This window comes from Betta splendens, chromosome 9 (assembly GCF_900634795.4).
Source record: "Betta splendens chromosome 9, fBetSpl5.4, whole genome shotgun sequence".
In the NCBI taxonomy this organism is placed as follows: Eukaryota; Metazoa; Chordata; class Actinopteri; order Anabantiformes; family Osphronemidae; genus Betta; species Betta splendens.
In genome coordinates, this window is record NC_040889.2 from 16,521,104 (window position 1) to 16,536,554 (window position 15,451).

Genomic DNA, 15,451 nt, shown 5'->3' on the forward strand with positions numbered 1-15,451 from the left:
AGCGCGGAGCGGCGGATATGCGAGCGGTGCCCGCCGTCCCTCCCCTCGGTGAGTGGCCCTCTGTGTGCTAGCCGCTGGCTTCGTCCGCCGAGGCCCCAGTCCCACACTCTCGCGGCTATCTATTCTCATCAGCCAGAGTCTGCTGCGCAGGAATCCTGGGTGATTGGGTTTCTTAGGGCCTTATAGTCAGTCATAATCGGAGGGGATCCGCCCGGGAACCCCTCGCTCTCGCCTCCTAACCCTGCTCCAGCTGGCAGGAGACCGTTGTTGCAGCGCGAGGTTCACCGCGGGGTCGGCTCTCTGTGCTCTTCTTAGCTCCTGTTGCCTGTTTTTTTTTTTCCAATCCCCCCCTCCGTCCTTGCCCCCGCCGTCTCTCCCAGCTGAGGTATGCTAGGGGTTGGTATTTTGCTCTTTAAGACCTGTTGTCTTTGACGAGAAGCTCTACTTCCCTCGGCCGCTCTGGCTCCCTCTTTTTTATTACTGCTGATTGGTGGTAAAAGGCTATATTGGGGCCATCGCACCCTCTGCAACATGCTTTTGTTCTGGTTCTTCTCTGGGCCTTTGGGGGGGGGGGGGGGGGTGGCACCTTTTTCCCAATGTAAAAGCAGACTAGAGGCGGCCTTCCACACACCATCGAAAGCCAGGCCAGCAAGAGAGGGGAACATGACATCAAAACCGTCCCCCCTTTGAAAAACCCTCTGCAGCAAACCGGTATTCTCAGGTAACGCTGTCGTGTAGCATCCCGATCGTAGTCAACGTGTGTTTTCTGTTGGCTAGATCTGCTTAATCTGAAATCAGCGAGAGACATGTGCTACTGCGACCACTGGAATCTGTTACCGCGGTGAAGAAAACAGGCAGCGAACGGGCCCGGCCCACGCCCGCTCTTCGCCGGCCACGTCGCTGTGCCGGGGGCTTTGCAGAGGACTCGTCGGCGTGCGCTGCTTTATCAGAAACGCCGCCGCGAGAAGATCCGACGCGGCCCTGAACTGCCTCTTCTGCGGGACTGGCGCCCCTCTGCCAAATCTGGGACCATAAGCCCGGATCTAAATCCACAGACAGCGAAAACAATGCGGCGCGCAACAAACGGGCGACAGTGTCCGAGGAACCGAGGAGAGGCGGGTCACAGACCAGTCGCCGGCTTCTCCTTCCGGGTTCTCCACCTGATCCATTTACTGTCTCGGAACAGTGGAATGCAAATAAAAACTAAACATAAAATATCCTCCTATTAAATCATTAATCTGAAAGCATCTATGCTACTCCATCATAAAACGCTAAGAAGCGCCACGTTTCCTTCACTTCGCCGAGGCCTGTTCTTTCCTGTAACTCTTCAGAGCAAAGGATCTAAAACATCACAAAAATGTATGGAGTGTGCAGTCTGAAGCCGGCTTGCTCCAGCTGCGTGGTACGTCACCACACACCAGCATTGTTTTTTCTCTATGAATCGATACAGGCTTGGACGCGCCATGTTTTCTGCCGCGTCCGCGTCACCGTCCTGACTTCTGACAAACAGCATCTGCACCAGGGACAGCCTTCCTCCGCACGAGGAGAGGGAACTCCCCAGCCATAATCGCTCAAATAAACAGGAATGTCCACTAATTGTTTTGCCCATCATTGCTGTCCGCGGCCTCATTATTCGTTCAATGAGAACTTTAAAATTTTAATCGTTTTAATGGTTCCGACTCATTGGGGTGGCCAGTGAGAGTAGATGAATTGTCTGGCAAAGAACGAGTCGCGGGTTGAAGCCCAGTTGCTCCGGCAGTCACCAAGGAATTTGTCAACACATAATCTATGTATATACAGTAGAGAGGCCTCACGTTACCCCACATTTCCTGTTCTGTTCAAGAAACTCTTATTGAGGTATATTGATGTTTCGTCTCTCTCCTCCTCTCCCGCGCTATATATCAACGACTAAAACCAGCCTCGGACGGCTAAACAGGCTCGTGACGTGTTCCCTTCTAGTGTTTGGACATAAGACGACAAAACTGTCTCAAGTCCAGTCAGGTTGAGACACAGCGAACAACAAGCGTGAGTGGACTGAACCTTAGTGAGATTGATATTCGAATAAACCATCCACCCCATATAAAATAAAGGCATAACCGATATTTTTAATGACTTTAAAAAGCATTTCTTAGTACATATAATTTCTTCAGTTGGTCTCATTAGACAAGCTTCGGAAAACGATAGAGAGGGTGAAATAACGCTGCAGGACAAAAATTGAAAAAAGAAAAAAAATTACGTCGAAGAATCTTATTCTCAAACATTTAGTGGTAGGGCCATAATCGGGTCTGACTGACCGTCACACGTTCAGACCCTGTGTTGAAGCTTGAATCCAACACGATGATGAGTCGTGCTGAATGAGAGAGTTCCTCGACACTCGTACTTCCTGGCAGAGATCATATGACTGCGCGTCCCGGCCAAATGTCAACAGAACAGAAAGCACACCTCCACCTCCGAGACGGCAGAGCAACGTCATTGGAGATGCGAACAGGGATAGCCTCTGCCCAGTTGGAGCCGGCACGGCGGCGGGTTGCGGCGCGGGAGCGGCTCAGATCACAGGCCGGCGAGAGCCACATAAAGGCCCGGTTTCCCCCCCCCCCCAAACAAACCAAAAGGTGCTATTGAAAAACATCCTGCACGCCGACCGCGCCTTCTGGCAGGCGGAGACGGGCTGTTGTCTTTCCAGCCTCTGCCTGTTTGAACGGCAGTGGGCCTTGCGCCTGTCAGTTTTTCTTTTTTTTCTGTGTTCAGCCAAAGGAGGGCGCCCCCTCCGCTCGGCCCGCTCCTGTCAGCGCACTTATGCCTCTTCCCTCTCGTCATCGTCTGGAACAACGGAGGCATGACCCACTCAACACTGTGTGAGACGAGGATCAGGCAAAGCGATGCTTTCCCCTAAAAAGATGGAAAGCTTCGCTCTGGTAAACGTAGGCCTCTGGGGTCGGTACTCTGACGTTATCCGCCATTCCATGGTCATTATCATGGTTATCATGCCCATACTATGAGCCGGTAAGGATTGCCCATCTCCTGGCTTTGCTGTCAGCGTGAATAGGTGCATTAGGAATCGCTGTCATCGATCCGTAAGGTTTGATCCACGATCGGATGATTTAACCAGCAGAGTCAGTGGGAGGCGCTGTTGAGGTCGGTTTGTTGTTCCGACGGGAGGTTTTTTGAATTTTGATTTATTACGAGCATAACTAGCATAGCTAGCGGTATTTGTGTTATCTACTGTAACCTGAACCCCCCACCCGCTATCTACCCTGACCCAAACCAATACCCACAACCTTAAAAGCTGCTTAACTAGCAACTTAGCTAGCTGTTAGCGTGGTTCTCGAGGTGCCGAGCATGGCACCTACTGACCCCCGTACGCAATGCCTGATAAGTTCTGATCATCCCATTCGTTTATATCTGATAACCTCTTAAGCGGGTGACTTCAACACACGGGAGTAACCGAGCGGAGAGGTTCGGCTCCCCTGGTCTGCGGAGAAATACCTGCATCACGGGCCCAAGGGAGAACGTGCAACCCAGCAGCATGGTGGCGGTTCTCTCCTGCAACTAACTAACCCACGTGCTCAGAATGGCATATGTTTTCTATCAAAAACTGGAACGCGTGAATGCCTCCAATGAATACCAGTAAATGAAGGCCGCTAATTTGTTGATACTTACACACATCAATGGAAATGTTCAGCAATAGCTTCCAGTTACCATGTACCGTTGGCCAAACTATGGCACCGAACGTGCTCGAATGTGATGGGTCACACCTCAGAAAAGGTTGTGGATTTGTAATGTGGTTAAGAACAGCCACAGCAGAGCCATAAGATGCACGGTTGATTAGGGAGTGTGATTATTGAAACCTAATTCTTCACCGTTTTAAGAATGCAATTAGGTGTCGGGGCCATGACACTTTGATAACTAGCTTAAGAGGCTCATACGTGGTCTCATTCTGTCACACCAACTTGCCCGTCTTATTGTACAGCTACAACAGCCACGACTTTGAGGCATTCACTGGGCTTGTGTTTTCTCCTCTAAGTCACCGGCTTCTCATCAGAGCACCATAAAGAAGAGCGTCTTTCAAATCCGCAGCGCTAAAAGCCTCCGCATCGCATCCTTTCCGCGTGACCAAGAAGCGCAGTGGTCTCGTCTGCAACGAGGTTATGAAGGTAAAAGAAGCGAGGAAAACGTGTCTGATATGAAATGGCTGGTTGAAATGAATGGCGGACCGTTTCAATGTGTTGTGTAATCAAGGCAAGTGGCCCTTCCCCGTAACTGCTTCCTGCGGGCTTCGGGATAGAAGACTGAAGCGCCTCATCACCTCAGGAAACGTGAAGCGGCGCGGTCAAGCGCTCCGACGCGACGGCTTGGATCGTTGTCGTCCTGACGGCGCGCGACTTGCCACCGGACCGCAAGTGGGGGAAAGCGCTGGGTTTTAAGTTAAAAAACAGCCCAGGGTCCGGATGAGGACGCAGGAGTCAAACGGCCACTGCGGCCGCAGAGCGTGGCTGGAAGAGCCCGTGGTGTCCAGTATGTTTTAGTGTTGACAACGGCTGATCGGTGGAAAGCAGCCTCGATCACGCAAGATGAACGGGACTCGTTGATTTTTGAATCCGTTACATTCTTTTTGTAAAACCAGCTCTACCCGTGCGTGAGGTGGGGTCATTGAACCCCCCCACATGACGCAGCGCAAAGCCGCGTCCCGCCGCGCAGCGTCGTCTCTGGGGCAACTGACAGGTTATTTCAGGGCTGTTTTGATACTTGAGCGCCGAGGAATGCCTGCAGATCAGTGATCTCTCTGTCTGAGGAGGACGCTTCACAGATGATGTAGACCGCTTCGCTCCAGAAACAATATCTGGAACCATTTACAAGACATTGTCGCTCCTTGAATTCATGTCGTCTCTCAGCTCGCCCCAGGTGTTACACCTCACAGCACGCGCAACAGCAGCGAGAGCGGCTGTTGCGGATGATGTGCAACACACTCTTGCTGTGTTCTGGAGATGCGGAAACACAAGACGAGTTCGGGGGGGGGGGGTGGGGGGTTCCATTCGCGTTTGTTTTCCCAACTTCTTTTGCAACATTAAGATCAAGACAATGCTGGCGATACTCTGTGAAGCTCCGCACGAGAAGAGTGACGTAGGAGGGCGGAGAGGGCTTCGGCACGAAAACTCGAGGTGTGCGCCTGATTGTTCCAAGCTTGTCCTCATACCTGTTCAGGTTTCCTCCCGCGAGGCTTGTCGTTCCCTCCTCCCCTGACTTCAAGGCGGCGCCGAGTCGCTCAAACTGCTCGCTCTCGCTCGTCCTTCACACGCTTGCCGAGCAAACCTGTCCATCGCAATGGAAACGAGGGTAAATACCCGTAATTACCCGGATTTAGGCCAGCGTCACGAATACGCTCTGTTCGCCGTTTGCCGCTTTGTTTTTGCCGGAGCACGCGCGTCCACAATCGCCGCTCTCTCCAATGAGGCCGACGCGTTCCAGCGCGCGTTTTCTCCGCGCGCCACAGAGGGAGCTTTCGTCTGACCCGCGGCTCCTTTTGTGCCGCGCGCGCGCCGGAACATGGAAAGCCAATAAACCACACACCCAGATCGCCTTTGAAACTTGCCTCTTTCGTCTCGCTAATCTCAAATAAAACTTCCACAGGCTTCGACACCACGTGTGGCTCTTAAAAAAAAAGGGGGAACGTCTCGCGCTGGATGAAGGACGACGGCGAAACTTGGCTGTTGCGGCGCTTTCTCCCGTCGCACATAATCGAAAGCTATAATAAAGTGGCGATACAATGCTCTCTCCTCTCTCTCTCTCCTCTCTCCTCTCTCTTCACCCACCTCAGTCCCCCTTGTCTTAATACGGGGCGAACAACTTGACGACAACGAGAAGTTGGCCGAATCGCCTGTGAACTCCGCTTACGCGCCGATCATACGACGGTGTCCTCTCGTCTGTATCGCATAGTCATTTCCTCCCTCCCCGCAGCAGCCTCGTAGTCTACGCGCCGTGCGCAGCGCAGCGACAACCGTCGGCGGTCCGCACGAGCGCAGGCACGTGATGAAATCAAAGAGAAATAGCGCTGCAGGCTCACACATTTTTTATCTTGCTTTGAACGAAGTCAGCTTTATTGTTGCTTTGATCTCAATTTGCTGCTTTTGGTGATGGCCGGGCTGCCACGCTGCACCTGGGAGGCGCGCGCTTTCCACCGGGCTTCTCACAAAGCCCCCCCTTTCAAACCGCGGACCTTATTTTGCCTATATCCCTAGTTGCCGCTGGAGGAGTAACAAAAACAGAGAAATGCTGCAGACTCACTTGTGCAGACCTCATGTTCATCAGTGCTGGTGACGTTCCAGGGAGCTGTCGTTGGGGTAACAGGTGATATGATGCCCTGCTCTGTTGTGATCCCCCCACCCACACACACACACAACACCACACCGACACACACACACACACACACACACACACAACCCACGCGTCATTAGAGCTGACGTTCACAGGGAGGTTGACATTTGCATCCCCCTAAAAGTCTGGCCGTCCCCCGTAACCTTCTTCCCAACGCCCGTGCACTCTGAGATCGCGCGCTGTTTGGGATCTGTTTTCTCTTTTCGCAGCGGCAGAGACAAGGGCCCTGGATCATGACCGGGCAGAGAAAAGACTCAGCGCCTTGCAGCGGAGAAAGGGGCGGTCTAATCTTAATATGGTTCGAGGGGTGACGCGGTTGCCCGTGCGGGTTTGTGGGCGGCGTGCGCGCCGCGCCGTTGCGCCCGTGGCGCGTGCGGCCGCGAGGGGACTGTGGGATGGGACGGAGGGCTTCGCTGCTGATGGAGGCCTCCAGAGCCAAGAAGCAGTGGATAGTCCTCCGCAGAACGAGCACTGATGTCCAGTAAAAGTAAAAAGAATCGGCACAAAACAAGGTCAAAGGGGGATAAGGGTTAAACCAAGGACGGCGCATGATCAACGGTGAACCTTAGCAATTCGCAGCATCGTCAGTGCGCACCCGGAGAAGGAAAAAAGAAGGAGGAGGACAAAAGGAGAGGGGGGAAAAAAAATTTAGTGAAGCGTGGTCCTCAACAGGACAGGACCTGCAAAACTGTGTACTAGATTGCCATCAGTGTCCTTTACCCAGCAGTCCATAAAGTGTTGATCCCCTCCTCGCCTTGTTCCGTCCTCCGGCTTTACGGGTCGCCTCCGGCCGTCGGTTCTGGAAACTGTGGGAAAGGTCATCAACTCATCGGAACGTCCTGCGAGCGGCCGACTGGAGCGGTTGGTCTCGAGTCGGCCGATTCCTCCTCTGCTCTCCTCCACTTCGCTCATTCAACAAACCACCACATGAAAGCGCATGAGTGTAAACGCGCCTACTGAACTAGCTGTTGGCTGTTTTCAAAGACGCCTCAACTCCACGTTACTGGGCTTCACCACAAAAAAATTCATTGCACACTGACTTATGTCAGATTGGCTGACGGCGTCCTCAGTCATATAACGGTCCCATAGATATACATTAATCTAATCACTCTATAAACACTTGAAAGGTCATCGGGGGGGGGAGTAATGCTGTGACTTCCTCTTATCAACCACAATACAATGTGTCGGGGTCACGGGTTAACCTCTACTGACGGGACTCGCAGCAGTAAAACAAGCAAACTTTAATGTGCAACGTGAAAAGAAGAGTGAAACAAATTTGTGCCCATAAATTTTTTTTTTATTGCCTATTTAAACCATATTCCGAAAATACTGCAGGCTTTGATGTTGACAGGGGGGTTTCTTCAATAATTAATGGCCTTGGATTCATATGCTTTCCTTCAAATTCTGACGCCTTTATAAACTGGTGCTCTTATTAAGCTACAGCATTTCAAAGGGGACGAAAAAAACACTGTGTACGATTCCAGCACCAAAAACTTTACCACTCTTTTGCCGACTGTCCACGTTCCGATCTTATTTCATCCTCGATTTTTGTTTTTCTTGCGTCCGGCCTCATTGGGAACTCTTGAGAGGCAACAAGACAGAGAGGAATAGAGATTACGTTGGTGGTATAATAGGATCATCCTGAGGCAAACGTTGAATGTGTGGGCGATTGGGAGGGGGAATCAGGCTCCATGGACAGTGTGTCATGGGTCACATGGACAATATCTCACCTCCATCCCGTGAGTGTGGTTGTTTTCTTCTCATTGTGTCCCCTGAAAGGAAGAGGAGGGTCTTAGCTAAGAAATTATACCTACCCACCCGCACGTTTATCAACATGCCCTTTCAGCGCGGCCCAACAATGCTCAACCGTCCAAACTGTTCCCGTCTCTCCCGTAATACTTCACATTTTGAACATCTTTCTGAGGGTCAATTATGGAGAGACGTTCCAGGACTCTCGCAGGTACGAATGCCCACGCAGAACTGAAGTGCACCCGCGGTGGCGCGTTTAGTGCCCGTCTATTTCAGGCTCCGCAAACAAAATGATTACGTCAATTCATTTTTACTAATCAATTCCCTAAGAGCAAATGAATTCTGCTTGCGCGCCCCATCGCCTCTTCATCGCGTGGTTAAATATGTAAATAAGTCTAAAGTCATCTTCAAGGGGGAGCAAAGAAAAAGAGGGCTGAGGAAAAGACATCCATAAATTCCTCCGATTCCCATAACTTAAGCCAGAGGGGGGCCAGCTTCCAGCCAGAGCCGAGCAGGGCAGGGGAGCGCTGGGGGGGGGGTCCCCTCGCTCCATACGAAACACACTCTCACATCCCACACAACACAAAAATAAAATATCTTTTCAGCTTCAGCCATCAAAGCCCCCCTCCCCCCCTTTCACTTATTAGTTAGCAGAATATCTCCACAGTTGCTGATGTTCATAGATGGAGCTGTGATCTTTCTTTCTTCTTCTTCTTCTTCTCTTTTTTTCTTTATTTTTTTTTTTTGTCATTGCAGAGCTGCGGTTGCACAGATGAGACCGATCGCTGGCTGTGGGGGGGGGGCGTGGAGGGAGGAGGATGACGTCGATGGGAAACCAGGTGGCGTCGTATGAAAACAATCTCATGGCTGTCTGAGGCTGGATGCCGCCTCCGCCGCCGCCGACCGCGCCTTTTTCCCAATCCTCCTTTTCAAAGACATGTCATCACGACCGGCAAAGAGAGGGCGGCAGGAGGACAGGCAGAAGGGAGAGAAAGAACCTAAGGCGCCGAATTATACAACAACCCGTCATCTGTGTCTTCTTGATTACCCGGGTGACAATATTACCTGTCAGTTTCTTACCCCCAGGCCGTGATAACACGGCGCGATAATTTGCTTTAAAATATGCCATACAGGCTTCCCCCTGCCGGATGACCAGAAATGGAGGGGAGTGGGCGGCCGCACTCTGGATTCATTGATATCACATTATTCTCCCTTCGCATTAAGCTGTCATCCTTTTTGTTTGCTTCTACACTCGCTGCCCGTTAAGAGTCGGGTGTAGTGGGGGGTCGGAGGCAGGCTTCAGCTGTTGTCCTGACTTGTGACGCGTCGCATGTGCAAATCTGAGCTTTTTTGGAGACAGGAGGTCGGGCCTTGGTGATTATTGGCTCGGCGGCTAAGGCTAAGAAACGGGGCCTCTGTGTTGTTTGTGTGGGCTCCTGGGCCCGTTTTGGACTCTTACATCTGGTTAAATTGAACCCTGAGGGCACGCGCGCCGCATTAGGAGGCAGCCATTTGTGCTACGAGTCGCACCGCATGGCCTATATTTACGCTCCCGCGCCAACACTGAGCGCACACTGAACGCTCGACGTCGGCGGCGGCTAACCGTTTAGGCGCGCCGGTGCCATGTTTCTCATTCGGCCGCGGCCCATTTCAGAAGTGCTTTAAAAGTGGACTGAAGCGCGGCTGGTGACTCCGCATCAGTGGTCGGGCCTTGTGAAGCCCACGGCTGGCGTCTGGGCATAAACCTCCCCCGCAAAAGTTTTTCGGGTAACTGAGTGAGGGTCTTGAGAATCTCACAGGCATAAAAGCAGCAGAAGACCTCATACTGGTCTGCTTTATTACAAACACCCCTCAGTATCAGACTTTTTACTCTTCTCAGGTTTTTTCGTCAGTGGTTATGTTGATGCGCGACGCTCGCTCCGAGCGCTCGGCGCACAGGGACTGTTTCACTTTAAGTGGCCAATAAAAGTCCATCCCCCCATTCGTCTGTCCTCAACACTACTCAGTTCAGGGTCCAGAGGGGCTGGACCTCTGCCCTGTCAAAGCGGGAGGCACGGTGAGCACAGTCGGCTCGCGTTCATGAGACGTGAACTCTTTGGAGAGAAGCCCACACGCCGACAGACAGGGCAGTTGCTGAGCCCACGGACGCCTGACAATGATTTAATGAGAGAATACAGTTTACTCCATATGACGCTGAGTAAATCCCACCCCATGAACAGCAGCTACTGTATGGACACGGTGATGTATGAATGTTTAGTAATAGGGTGCGTGGATTAAATTTAATTAAAAAATATCTCGGCTCAGATTCTGAGACGGTTTTCATCATCTAGTTGCAACTCAGAATCAGCTTTTTGCCAGGTACTGAAAGCATTGTACAGTGCAGGGATTGGTCTTGGTGTTTGGCAGGTGGCTCATTATAACATTAACTGACTTTTTATCCTCATTACATACAAATTGGTTTCACAGAGGAACGTTGAAACCTGGAATTAAATAAATCATTGTATATAATGTGTGCAAGTTATTACGTCTACTGGTTAATAAATTAATTGTGCCTATTGTGGCAGAAAGGTAAAACTGGTCAGTGTCATGAATTTCCATAATATAAGGTGTTACAAGGGTAAGATATTTGTAGCTTCCTGTGACCCTGCTTGGTCTGAAGGCGTGGAGCGAAATAATGACTTTGCAATGCTGGTGTGTAGAATATTAGTACGGACTGATCTGGTGAGACAACATGTGTGTCACGCTGAACAGGCATTGCATTACTGCTGCAACTTTTTCACTGCAAATTTATAATTTACATTATAATACACAATCAAGATATTCTTCTGATTTTATTGACACTCCCTATGTGGTCGTCGTTTCAGTAATATGTCACATACGATACATTAATGCTCTGACATCACTTCCTCAGTAGCCCGTGTTTAATTAGTCGGCCAATGTTTTTCATACATTGAATTTATAAAATGTGCCAAGCCCATCTGGCTCCCTACACTATGTATTAACAACATATGTTATACATGTACACTGAGTTTTTCCAGTGATTATATCACCACAACAAAGGAAATTCAGCCTAACATAAAATGCAGGCATCATTATAGCATTGATTGTAACTAAAGGGGCCTTTTTACATAAATATATTATGACTATGGCCTAAAAATCTAAAATACAAACTAAGCAGTTTCAAGGGTGGGAAGTGACAGATATGTTACTAAGATTGTTTGTGTGTAGTACATGACATTTATATTTTATTTGTTTATTTAAATTCAAAATGTTTCTGATAATTTTAAAATGCGCTTAAATATGATTTCACTAAATAAAACATCGTTCTAGTGTAGGTTTAATGTATTTTATTATAAAGCCCTTAGTATACGAGTCAGATACATTTTTAGACGAATGCTGCCATGCTCAGTGATAATGGACGAATGTTTATGTCTATTCATTCATCTGTTAATTACAAAGCCACGTAAAGGCGTGCGAGGCGGCACAAGACTGAGAGGCGGCAGATCTGGTCGGGGCGCCTGGTGCGCCGAGTTGCTCAACCTTTTGGAATTCTTATAAAATGCTCGCCTGTCCGTGGCATTGAAGTTTGTGTACGAGCACAAACAAGCTGCGAGAGGGACTTTGCTGTGAGCTTTCAGCCGCTGCATGAACACGCTGTTCCGCACGATTTAAAATAATCCGCGTGTCAGTGTCATCATTTCTTATGCAAAGTAGCTGTCTTTGAAGGGCGGATCTTTGGCAGGTAACTGGGACCGAGTCCGACGACTCGCCCACCCCCCCCCCCCACCCCACCCCCCCCCCCCCCCCCCCCCCCCCCCCCCCCCCCCCCCCCCCAGCTCAGACGAGCGCTGCCACCAAACGCAGTAACTGCCCGATCTAGAGCGCAATCTCCATTTCGGCCACTTTGCTGCTTTGCTGAGGTGACTATGCTTTGCTGGTTTGTTGCGTTGTAGGACCGATCGTCGCTGCGTACGACTCAGACATCTTTTTTTTTTATCCTTTTGTCGAATTGCCGCACGGGACTCAAATCGCTCGTCGCGCGCGCAGACCCGGAAAAGTGTCATGAACCGTGACGACGGACCGGTTAGTCCTTTAGAAACAAGGGAGGACCACGTCGGGGCGAAACTGAAAGCGGTTTTACGCCGTCCGGAGCGCGAGCGGCTGACAAGTATCCCAGACTTCACCCGCAACGGCTGCGAGCATGGACCTGGACGCGCTCTGCCCCACCCGAATCCCCGTCGGACCATCGCGGGATTTATCCTTAGCATTAAACTCGCCCGACCTACAACTGATGACGGAGCGTTGTCCCCATTAATTCAGCACACGCCGCCGGCCTGATTTCATCACTGCTTTTTAATGAAAGAAACTTTGTGGGTGGAAGCAATGAGTGAAAGTTTGCCCTGATATTTCTTTAAGCAAGAGGTGAGAATGTGTTCATCTGCCAAAAGAGCTCGTTTCCATCTACTGTCCTGTGGAATCCGTGGGGTTCGGCCTTAGTCAATATACCTGACTGTCAGAGAGAGGGAAGAATGCCAACACATCAGCATCCCCAGTGTAAAGACATCGGCTCCACATGACCCGGATGCCAAACTGCATGGGCCACGATGATCAAAGAGGCCGGTCGACAAGCTGCAGAGTTCGCGCGCTGATCTCAGTTTCGGGTGCCACATCACCTCAGAGTTCTTCCTTGCTCGCTGTACGCCCCATTGTGCACGGAGCAGTTCCAACCCCATTCCCGCGTAGCAGGTCCTGTGTGAGCTGTCAGCTGAAGTCTCGCCCATCCTGGAGCAGTTTAAACTTCCCGTGGCCAGAATCCTGGACTGCTCTCCGGCTGCCCACCAAAAAACGACCTAAAAAAAAACAACCTCTGCATGGAGGCTCCCACAACGTCTCGGACGAATCCCTCCCAAGTGTCCGGCACACCCTCCCCCGGACTTCTCGCCTCAGCGGCCGCTGGGCGGCCCGGACCCGCCGTCAAGGACGGCGCGACAAGCAGATGTGCGCAACCCTGCGTCAATTCCACTTGTGGAGAACGAAGGTCGAGTCCTGCGTCGCCGAGTGCTCCCCCAAAGGGGACGTGTACTGGAGCCAGGGGGACAAGCAGTTCTCCTGGTGGTCGCGATCTGGTCCCTCCTCTGCTTGCCCTCCAGCGCCTTCACGGTGCTCACCTTCCCTCATGACTCCGCAGCGGTTCAAGTATCCGAGAGGCCATCATTTTTCCTCTCCATGTCCTACTGCGTGTACTCGTGTGGCTACCTCATCAGGCGTTTCGTTGGGCGGACCGAATAGCCTGCGACAGGGGACAGCGTGGTCCAGTATGCTGATTCAGGAGGGTCTGGATCGCACTGAGCTGCACCATAGTGTTCCTCTCCTCTATTACTTTGGCCTGGGCCAGCTCCCTCTGGTGGGTTCCTGACCGCTCACTGTCCGTCCGCGGGGGGGGGGGGGGGTGGGGGAGGGAAGGAGAGGGGAAGGGGAGGGGGAGGGGGGGGGGGGGGGGGAAGGGGGGGGGAGGGGGGAAGAAGTGGGGCCACGAGGCCATTCGAAGGCCACAGCACTACTTCCACTTGGCGGCCTGGGCCATACCGGCCGTGAAGACCATCAATGATCCTGGTGATGAGGAATGTGGCGGGGACCAGCTGACGGGCGTCTGCTACGTGGGCTCATGGACGTTCAATGCGCTCACGGCTTCGTGCTCATCCCCCTCTCGTGCTACCTGATCATCGGCAGCTCCTTCCGGCTGTCCGCTTCGTGGCGCTCTTCCACGATCCGGCAAGATCATGAAAACGTAGGGCGAGAACACGGAAAGCTGGAGAAGCTTATGGTGCGCATCGGCGTGTGCTCGTGCTGTACACCGTGCCGCCACCTGCTTCATCGCCTGCTCCTTCTATCGAGCGCCTCAACATGGCCTACCTGCGGCGTCCTGGCCGCGGAGCAGAAGTGCGTGGCTGGCGGCGGCGGCGGCGGCGGGCCGAGTCGGACGAGTGCGCCTATGAACGTCCGTGCCGCCGTGAATCTTCTATGGTGAGATCTTCTGCTCTGGTGGTGGGCAATCACCCAGCGCATTTGATCTGGCCTCCAAGACGCTGCAGTCCTGGCAGACGTGTTCACAGAAGCTGAAGAAGAGGACGAGGAGGAAGGCGCATCGTGTTCACCAGCAGCAGGCCCTACATCAATCCTCACCGTCCCTTAAGTGGCCTGCGCCAAGTACAGGCCCACGCGGGCCCCCCCGGACATGCGTATGAACCAAACGTACTTGTGAAGCCCTTATCTGAGCGAGACTTTTTCAAACAGAGTGCCATCGAAAAAAACGTAACAGAGTCATTTCTATTTTTTTATGCAAACTGCATTGAAGATAAGACACATGTTTCTTGTTTCGTCTATCTGAGCCCGTCGTGCAACAAGAGCTGCCTTTGTTTGAGTTAAAAAACTCTGCTACTTCTGGTTCACTTCTTCTATCCGAGGGACTCGGTAGGAAAAAATTTTTGTTCCCAAGACAAAAAACAGAGTGGAATAAACCATTTCGATGTGCCATTGTGTTACTTGAATCATTTGCATAGAGGTTTTCTTATGGACACTTACTGTAGCTGTTAAGGACAGCTTACAGACGATGAGAGGACCCCACATATAATGGACAAATGTCAGAGACGAGTGTCGCGTCGCGGGGGCTTTTTATGAAATGGGGTCGGTGTCACATATGTTTGAAACTGGAGTGAGAGCGATGCTGTTGAGGAGCTCCTGACTCTTCCAACTGCCATTGTGGAGGCAATCCATGCCATGAATGAAATAGCACTCGCTGTTTAAAAGTTGTTTGTACCTGCAGTTTGTTTGTGGGTTTCTAAACCCGGGGACATTTGGGTATATATTTCTAAAAAAAAATAAAAACAAAGTGGAGATTTATAGAAAAATAATAAACGTTCTAGTTTTTAATTGTGTTGTGGCCTGGCGCTCTGTTGAGGAGTCTCATCGCAGCGTTGTTTGTTGTGTGTCTGTCCCCTGTGGCTCATCGAAAGTCGACTGACTGCAATAAATCTTCTGTTAGTCGTTATATCAATACACAAGAAAAAATTCCCATTGTTCGTGGTTTGAAATGTTTCGGTGGCTTTTATATTAAATTGCACTTAAGGCTTCCACTACAAGGATCGATCGCTGGTTCTACAGGTTCCTTAGTCAATACAGTGAAACGCACTATATAATAAGTCAATACATGAGTGTCAACAAAAAATGAAACAGTGTTTTTAATATTTTAGCTTCATAAATGGTTTTTGACAACCTTTAATGATTTCTTCAGATTTTCTCACGCTTTTGAGGAACGTGCAGGTTTTTTTCC

The 15,451-nt window shown here is 51.1% G+C and overlaps 1 pseudogene; it reads left to right on the forward strand.

Moving 5' to 3' along the window:
- Window positions 1-12,650: 12,650 nt before the first annotated feature.
- Window positions 12,651-13,445, forward strand: LOC114862827 (frizzled-10-like; annotated as a pseudogene).
- Window positions 13,446-15,451: the final 2,006 nt, after the last annotated feature.